This window comes from Adiantum capillus-veneris, chromosome 25 (genome assembly GCF_014529385.1).
Source record: "Adiantum capillus-veneris isolate H3 chromosome 25, ASM1452938v2, whole genome shotgun sequence".
Lineage (NCBI taxonomy): Eukaryota > Viridiplantae > Streptophyta > Polypodiopsida > Polypodiales > Pteridaceae > Adiantum > Adiantum capillus-veneris.
In genome coordinates, this window is record NC_140955.1 from 126831518 (window position 1) to 126839475 (window position 7958).

Consider the following 7958-nt stretch of genomic DNA (forward strand, 5'->3'; position numbering starts at 1 on the left):
CTACACTTGTTGTTGCTTGATCTTCTTCTAGCTCTTCTGAAGTTCTATTTGATGGAGATGCATAATCTTCATTAAGATCTTCCATTTGAATTGTATTTGAGGACTTTGTGTTGTCGTTCGCGGGTGACCAATCTTGGTCTTCATTCTTTGTTGCCTCTGAAGACTGCATCTTCATTGAATTCTGTATCTCTAACATCTTCTGGGCCATTGGCATTCCCATTATGATGTCGTCTGGCATATCCTTTGCTGTGATCACGTGGAATTGAGCTATGATGATTTGTGAACTTACTTCAATGGTGGTGGAGATGATTCCCCATCATTTTGCTCGTTTGTCTCCAGATATGCTCATAAATTTAGGAGCATCTTCCAGTTGTGGTTGGCCACATTTTTTCCAAGTGAGAAAGGACATAGGTTCTTGTCTAGCTAAAAATCTAGCTTTACTTTGCTTGACAGCAGTTCTTCGTTCTCACTGGTGATGTTCCACTTGATCTTCTTAGGATTTCTTTCTGTATTGAGTGCTTTTGTGGTGGCGGTGTCCGTGGGTTGAACTTTTTCTACATTGGCTTTTTCTTGATCACCTGCTTCCGTTGATGTTGGCTTGTTTTGTTGTAATACCGCACCTTTTTCTTACAATTGTTGAGCATTGTGTGCCTGCATTTGAGTAACTTTTGATCTTAGAAGATCCACTGTACTTTCTGGCAGAATCTGTCTCTTTGGAGGAGATTTTGGTGGTGACCTTTGTGTAGCCTTTTGGACTTTAGCTCTCATTGATTTTGACTTTTTTGTCACCTGTTCTGGCAGCTTGAGGCTTTGCATCATCTTCAGATAGTCCTTGACTTCAGGTTTACATCCGTAGGGGCTTGTACAAGGTCATGAACTTGCTGAGAATCATTGCCATTTGCATCTCGATATGCATATGTGAGCTTGGTCTCATGCAACTGTTTGAACACTATGGGATTTTTTGGCTTTTGACTTTGACTCGTGGAGATCAATTGAAACTTTTGTCCTGGATGATCTGCATAGAAGAATTTTTCTGTAGATTTTGATGGTTTTTGGGTCAATGGAAAACTTCCAACAACCATATGATCTTCCAATGGTTTTTGCTTTGAAGGAGTCTACTGGCTAGAAGTTCTTGGGCTTCTAACTAGTGTTGCATTTCTGGTACTAGAGCTGAGCTTGATGAATTTGTAGCTCCCCCATTCCTAGGGTGATCACTATAGCTTGCTTCATTATGAGAGCTCAAAATTGTTTGGCTCTGGTTGAGTCTCACCTTTTTGGATTGTGAAGGTACACTTTGGGTAGCACTGTTGATGTTTGGCATCTGTAAACCTTTTGCATAGTTTCTTATGTATCTCCATGACACATGACAAATTATTCCCCAAGTCAAGTTGTAGATAGCATTGTCTTTGCCCTGATATTGTCTATCCCATGGGTCTCCTATGATATGAGCTTCTGTGGTTTTAGGACCCAAGGCATCATAGATGCTAGACTCTCGTCTATATCTTCGACTGTTTTGGTCAAAGTATATGCTTGTTTGGTCACAACATTGAAGCTTGATTTCCGATGGAGGAGAGTTTGGCTCTGAACAAATTTTCGGTTTCACTCGGGTAATATCCTTCAGCTCTAGAGAGGATGGGCTATAATAGATTCTTTCCTCTAGAATAAACCATCCTTTCTGATCTGTAATTGAACGTACTTCTATGAGCTGGTATGTGGGCCGTTCAAACATAGGTTGATCTTTTTTGTACAGTTTCCCTTTTTTGGTCTATATAGTGTGCATATGAATTATGTGTGCCATACAAAGCTAGCATCATTATATTTGACGTGTCCCTTAGACTCGTGAATGATTGCACACTTGTGTCAATGGATGCGGAATCATTTGCAAACCTAACAGTCTTTTCAACCTTTGGTGAGATCTTGACATCATGACCAAATTCATGTAAGAATTTGTTGTTCAAAGAATCAATTTTAAGCTTTCCAGGTGCTTGTGCATCTTTATGCTGATTTTGAACTTGCAGTGCTTTTACTGGTTCTTCTAAAGGTAATGCAAAATCATGTGATTGCATTAAAAGTGACGAGTTAAATGCACGTACATCGAGATTCTCATTTCCAATTTTCTCTGTAACTTGCTTGGCAGTTGATGTGTCCTTGTTGTCTAGATTTCTTGGACAATCTTCAGCAAAATGACCACCTTTTTCCACAATCTGAGAAATACGCCATGACTGGTGGTATTTCATTTGGTTTTGTCATGTCAAGCTCTACGTGAGGAGCTTCTGTTTTTGTGCTTGCCAAGTTGTCGGCTTCTTCTTTCAAAACATTGAGCATCAAGCTGTAGATTGCTCCATCTAGACCGTTGTATCGTTTTTGGCTTCGTTCTCCAATTAGATTTGCTTCTATTGGTTGATCTATTGGATCTTCCAATTTTGGCTCTTGACTATAGATCTGACCACTGTAATCCATGTATAATGACCTTGATTGCATATGCACTAAATGGATGCTTTGCAGACTTGTGCAGATTTTTGGATAAACACTTGGGTTGATTTTTTGGTTGATTTTTTGCACATCTATCTGCACTTCATCTTTGAGCTTGCAATACCTGGCTCCACTGAAGTCTGTGAACATCTGGGAGTTCTCAAATCTGGTTTTACTCTTATCAATAGGATCTTGGCTCATGTGCTGCTTTTGCTGTTCATCAAGTATCTATGGCCTTTTAAATCTGTATACAAGACTTTATCTCCATTGTAGCCATAAAGTTGTAAAATTTGCTGTCTTGCACTTGTACATGTGTTACCACTGCTACTGGCTTGCTCAACTATACTTGAACTCTCAGCTCGAGATGAGTCCATGTCGATTGGTGCTGTAGAAACCGTCTCCTAGCAGATTTTGGTATTGATTAGCAAAAAAATTTCATACTCGGGTTTGATAAGACTACTTTTGTCAAAGTACTTTTGGCAGTTGATTTCTCTTAGACTCACAAGAGTTGATTAACTCTAGCTCGAAAGTGTCAGAATTGATTGTAGCCTTTGAAATGATGAAAATCTAGGCCTTGAATAACCTAGCCTGTGGATTAGATTGTTATCCATTTTTTCCACTTGACTTGAATTCAGCTCTTGTCAAGCTCCCAATTTAGTGCCTGCAACCTGGTTCTTCAATCTGAGCTAAATGAGTCAGCAATTGAGATTTCCAAATTCTATCCTTGCAAGGAGCTAAAGGACTAATCTACAACTTGAAAACTAAGTTATCATGTATTAATTTTGATCCGATGGAACCCAAACTTGGCCAGTGGCCTTGTATTATGTTGTTCTAACACTATACAAGCTCGAAAGTCCAAAATCTTGTTTCTGGGGCTCAAAAGTAAATAATCATGATTATTTGCTTTTCTCAAATTCTACACTTTTTAGGCTTGTTTTGCCAAGTAATTACCTTGTTGTGGTCTCTGGACAAGTTTGGTTGAGTTTGATCAAGATTTGTCCAAGTTATCAACTGTTTAGTGTCCGCAGACTCTGATTCCAAGAATCTGGCTTAAGTCTCAATTTTGTGATCCAAATTTCACCAAATTTGATTTGTGGACTCTACTTGATGTGCTTGACCCAGTGGTATACTGAGTTGTGCAAAATTTCTCAATTCTGGAGCAAATGTAAATAATCGCGATTATTTACTACTGGGTTTTTTATTTTTATTTTTAGTTTTTTGCCAAAGTGTTGATACCAACTGGTTAAGCAACTAAAGTTAAGCTCCCTAGCCAAGTTTCACCAAGTTTGGATAATTATTGCTCTATTTGTCAACATTTTCTGTCCACAAACTGACTTTACAAATTTGGCACACAATTTTCACTTAAGAGATCCAAATCTTACCAAATTTGATATGAGTGCTCAATATAACAAGAAAAAACTGGTGGTATGCCATAGTTGGTAAAAAAAAAAGAAAAATATGGCAAAAATAAATAACCATGATTATTAACTTTTGGTAATTTTTTGCATATTTTTGGTCAACTGAGCATGTACACTTGTTTAACACATCAATATAAGCCTATGAGTCGAGTTTCACTGAATTTGAACAAGATTTACCAAGTCACACTCAAGTTCTTGACATTCAATACAAATTTCAATTTTTATCAAGGTTTTGGTCTGTTTTGTGATCCAAACTCTATGAGCCTTTATAAAAGATGTTTGCAATCATGCTTAGGGTCTTTGGTATCAGCCTTGGCCATTTTTGAGCTAAAAGTAAATAATCGTGATTATTTACTTTTGACCTAAAATGAACATTTTTTGCACTTTTTTCAATACTGAGTTTTTAGTGACATGTTTTAAGCCTCTGAGTCATGTTTCACCAAATTTGAACAAAATTTGTTCAAGTTATCAACAGTTTTGTGTCCGCAGACTCAATTTTCAAGAATCTGGCTTAAGCTTGAGGACGCGTGTCTAACCTCACTGTCCTATCTTATTGCAGTTTCAACGAGAACCACGATTAAATTGTCAATCCATGGGACAAACCTGACTCGACTAGTGCATAGAGGCTACAAGAGGTTGTCAATCTCTCGGAAAACAACTAACAACTCGCATCTAACTCAAGCTACACTCAAGTGACTGAAATCACCAAAAGCCAATCGCTCATATGCAAACAAATCACATTTGTTACAGCATCAAATGACATCCAAACATAATGAAAATTCTAGGACAAGTTTATAAGACCTAAGCACACATGCTTATGGTCTCAAACCCCACTTTAGGTCAAGTGCCAAAATCGCGATTATTAACACCAGTGGAATTTTGACCTAGTCGTTTTTGACCTAGAATGCACCTAAATGCTTAGCAATGATGCCCCAATACCCTGCCCATGCTTAGTTTTTTATTTTAAAGTATAAATTCCTACTTATGATGAAATTAGGCCACGAGTTGGTGATGCCAAAAGCTACAAAATACTGTGATGTGTTTACGTCAATGCGTAGAGCTCTTACCTGTGGTTGCTATGCAACAAACGCGACTGCAATGTGACAACCGGGGAGGGAGTAGGAAGCGCGAGAAGGAGAGAAGTGAGAGCCATTAGCTCACGCTGTGTATTTCATTATCCAAAACTTAACAAAATCTTTACAAAGTTGGCTTTTATACCTTAGCCAAGGTCTAAAATGTGTAATGTCCGCACCCAAGACCTTTGACTTCACACTTATTGTATCTGCAAACCAGGTACACTAAGTGACCTATGCTTTACATCTTGGAACTCTTATTGAGCGTGTATGTCCACTATGAGTTGCAGAGAGAGTGTTAGAGTTTTGGAATCTCAAGTTATTATTTATTTTGGCTTTTAGTTATTTATTTTACTTATTTGTCAAATTCTGGGTAGGGCAATTTATTGAGGTGCATTGTACATTGTATCAGATTTTCATTACCAAGATTGATTGGTTCCAATGAAGTTAAAAGAATGGGTGGTATAATAGACAACAATGGTGTGAAGGGACCAGCGCATGAATAACACCACTAAATAGAATAGCAGATTTAGCTTCAACTGATCATAACCTATACACTATATTGGCCATATGAGAACCAAAATCCATAGCAACATAAGTTAGGTGATATGCAATATTTTCTCTTGCTTGATAGAGAAGTGGACGCCAACGACATTCTTGTGCATTGCAAGCAACGAGCTGATGCAAGTCCAAGATGACATACTTCTCAAGAGTTCAAGAACAGATTCAATATGGAGGAAGCAAGGAAAGATAGCTAAACACGTGTGCATATAATGTCGAGGCAGATATAAGTGCCTTACACGTTATAAGGAATTTTTTCTCGGGGGTTCACCATTCAGTGCCCTCCTATATAACGTGCGTTTGTGAGACATGTCTGAATGAATAAAATGACACCTTAGTTTAGTAATTTTTTTCAAAATTGAAATTAAAAACCCCTTGTTTTAATGTATTTCTGTTAAATTGTTTAATTTTTTTGCATTTTAAAACCCCTTTTTTCGAACTCATGTTATACTTTAACATAACACATAGTGCACAGTCACCCCCCCCCCCCCCCCCCCCAAAACCAAAATATTGTAAACTAATACATACGCTTGCCTTCAATGGCAGCCAAGAAGAATAAAATCCGGCCTCTAAGGCGATCCTTTTTTGTGCTACCCTTTTTCAGTGGTGAGTCCTCAAGTGCATACTTTTCACTGGGACTAGTCGAAGCTACGACGTCTTGAGCTAATGCATAATAACGTGGCAATGAGGCCATGACTTGCCTCAATGCTGCGTCGGGGTCACTTTGATTGCTGATCAGCATTTCCGCCATGGCAGCGGGAGTGATCTTATGAGCAGTTCTTGCCATGGCATCCTCAAGCTCAACATACATGGGATGATCCTCAATGCCTAAATAATTGTTTGCCAGCTTCTTGAAGGCTGGAAAGGTGCAATAAGAAAGCAGAATGTGCATATCCATGCGGCCCTGCCTGAGCAGAGCAGGGTCAAGCCTGTCCTTGTGGTTGGTAGTGAAAATGAAGATACGCTCCTCTCCGCAGCATGACCACAGCCCATCCGTGACGTTGAGAAGCCCGGAGAGGGTAAGCTTGCTAGTCCCCTCACTTGATGGGCCTATGGCAGACTCAATATTGGAGTCAGCTGTATAACCTGAGGTAGATTGTGAGTATTTATCAGGTTCCGCGCGATCCGATAGATGGACACTGCAATCAATATCCTCGATGACGATCACCGACCGGCGTATTGTTTGTATCATAAGGGACTTAAGCTCTGCATTGTCACACACTTTTGTGAGCTCAAGGTCATAAATGTCATATTCCACATGGTTGGCTATGGCCGCAATCATGCTGGATTTGCCAGTACCAGGAGGGCCATAAAGCAGGTAACCGCGCTTCCAAGCGCGCCCGTTCCTGTGGTAGAAACTCTCCGCGTTGCGAAAGAATTCTAAATCCGCTTGTATGTGGTCTGCAAGGCCATCATCCAGGGCAAGCGTGTTGAAAGTGGAGGGATGATTAAAGATAGTTGCTTCCCAATATCCACTATGGTTGTTTGTGTAGATCCAGCGTTGGGTATTCCTGTGCTCAATCTCTGCAGCAACCTTGGAGACATGATCTAAATATGCAGGCATGACGATACTCCTCTCCGCTGTCAAGAAGCGAAGGGTAAAGCTTCTCTCGTCCCCACTGCCATTGCCATTGCCATTGCCATTGTTGCCTCCTTCCCTCTCCATGCATGTGTGAGTCCACCACAAGCACGCCCCATTGAAGCTGTCCTCCAGAGCTTCATTGTCGAGAAGGCTGAAGGCAAGGCTGCCATTCTCCACGGATCTGCACACTTTGAGGCGTGTGTGCGAATCCATGGAGGAGCGGAGGGAGCTGAGGTAGATGCCTACCTGCCTGTAGAAAATGTTGTGATTGTAGCTGCCGCCCGTTTTCTCCTCCACTTGGTACTCCACATGCCGGTTTTCCGTCTGGACAAACTTATCCCACAGCAATGCCAGGCCATGATTCAGGTACTGCCGGAATGCAGGAGGGAGGAATGTCTGCAAAAGAGCGAACACGCCCATGTAGGAGCAGAGCTTGCTAATCAAGCTCTCCATTGCAGTGCTAGTACTATGATGAACAGCAGCTAAAAGAGGAGGATGAAGAAGAAAATCGAGCAGAGCAGATGGAGGCAATGGGCAACAAGTGAAGGGAGGCCAGGCCGTGTGCAACTTGTACCTGCGTTTTCCGAGTGTGCGTGTAAGCGAAGCCACAGACTACAGTGAATAAAGTTTCCGAGCGTTCACTTGCTAGTCTAAATGTGAGTGAGATTTATGAAATAAAAAAGATTCTCCTAAAAGTATGCCACGCTTCGGTCGAGTTTAGGCCCGTGTCACACGCACACACCACACGAGCTATGAAAGGACATATTTGGGTCCCTGGTTTATCACACAAGTGGCACACTTTGAACAAATTAATACTTACTCAGAATTTTAACAACCAATCAACCTAGCCCA

The 7958-nt window shown here is 40.6% G+C and overlaps 1 pseudogene; it reads right to left on the bottom strand.

Annotated features, from left to right (window-relative positions):
- Positions 1-6032: 6032 nt before the first annotated feature.
- LOC147425619 (AAA-ATPase At4g25835 pseudogene) lies at positions 6033-7700 on the bottom strand (annotated as a pseudogene).
- Positions 7701-7958: the final 258 nt, after the last annotated feature.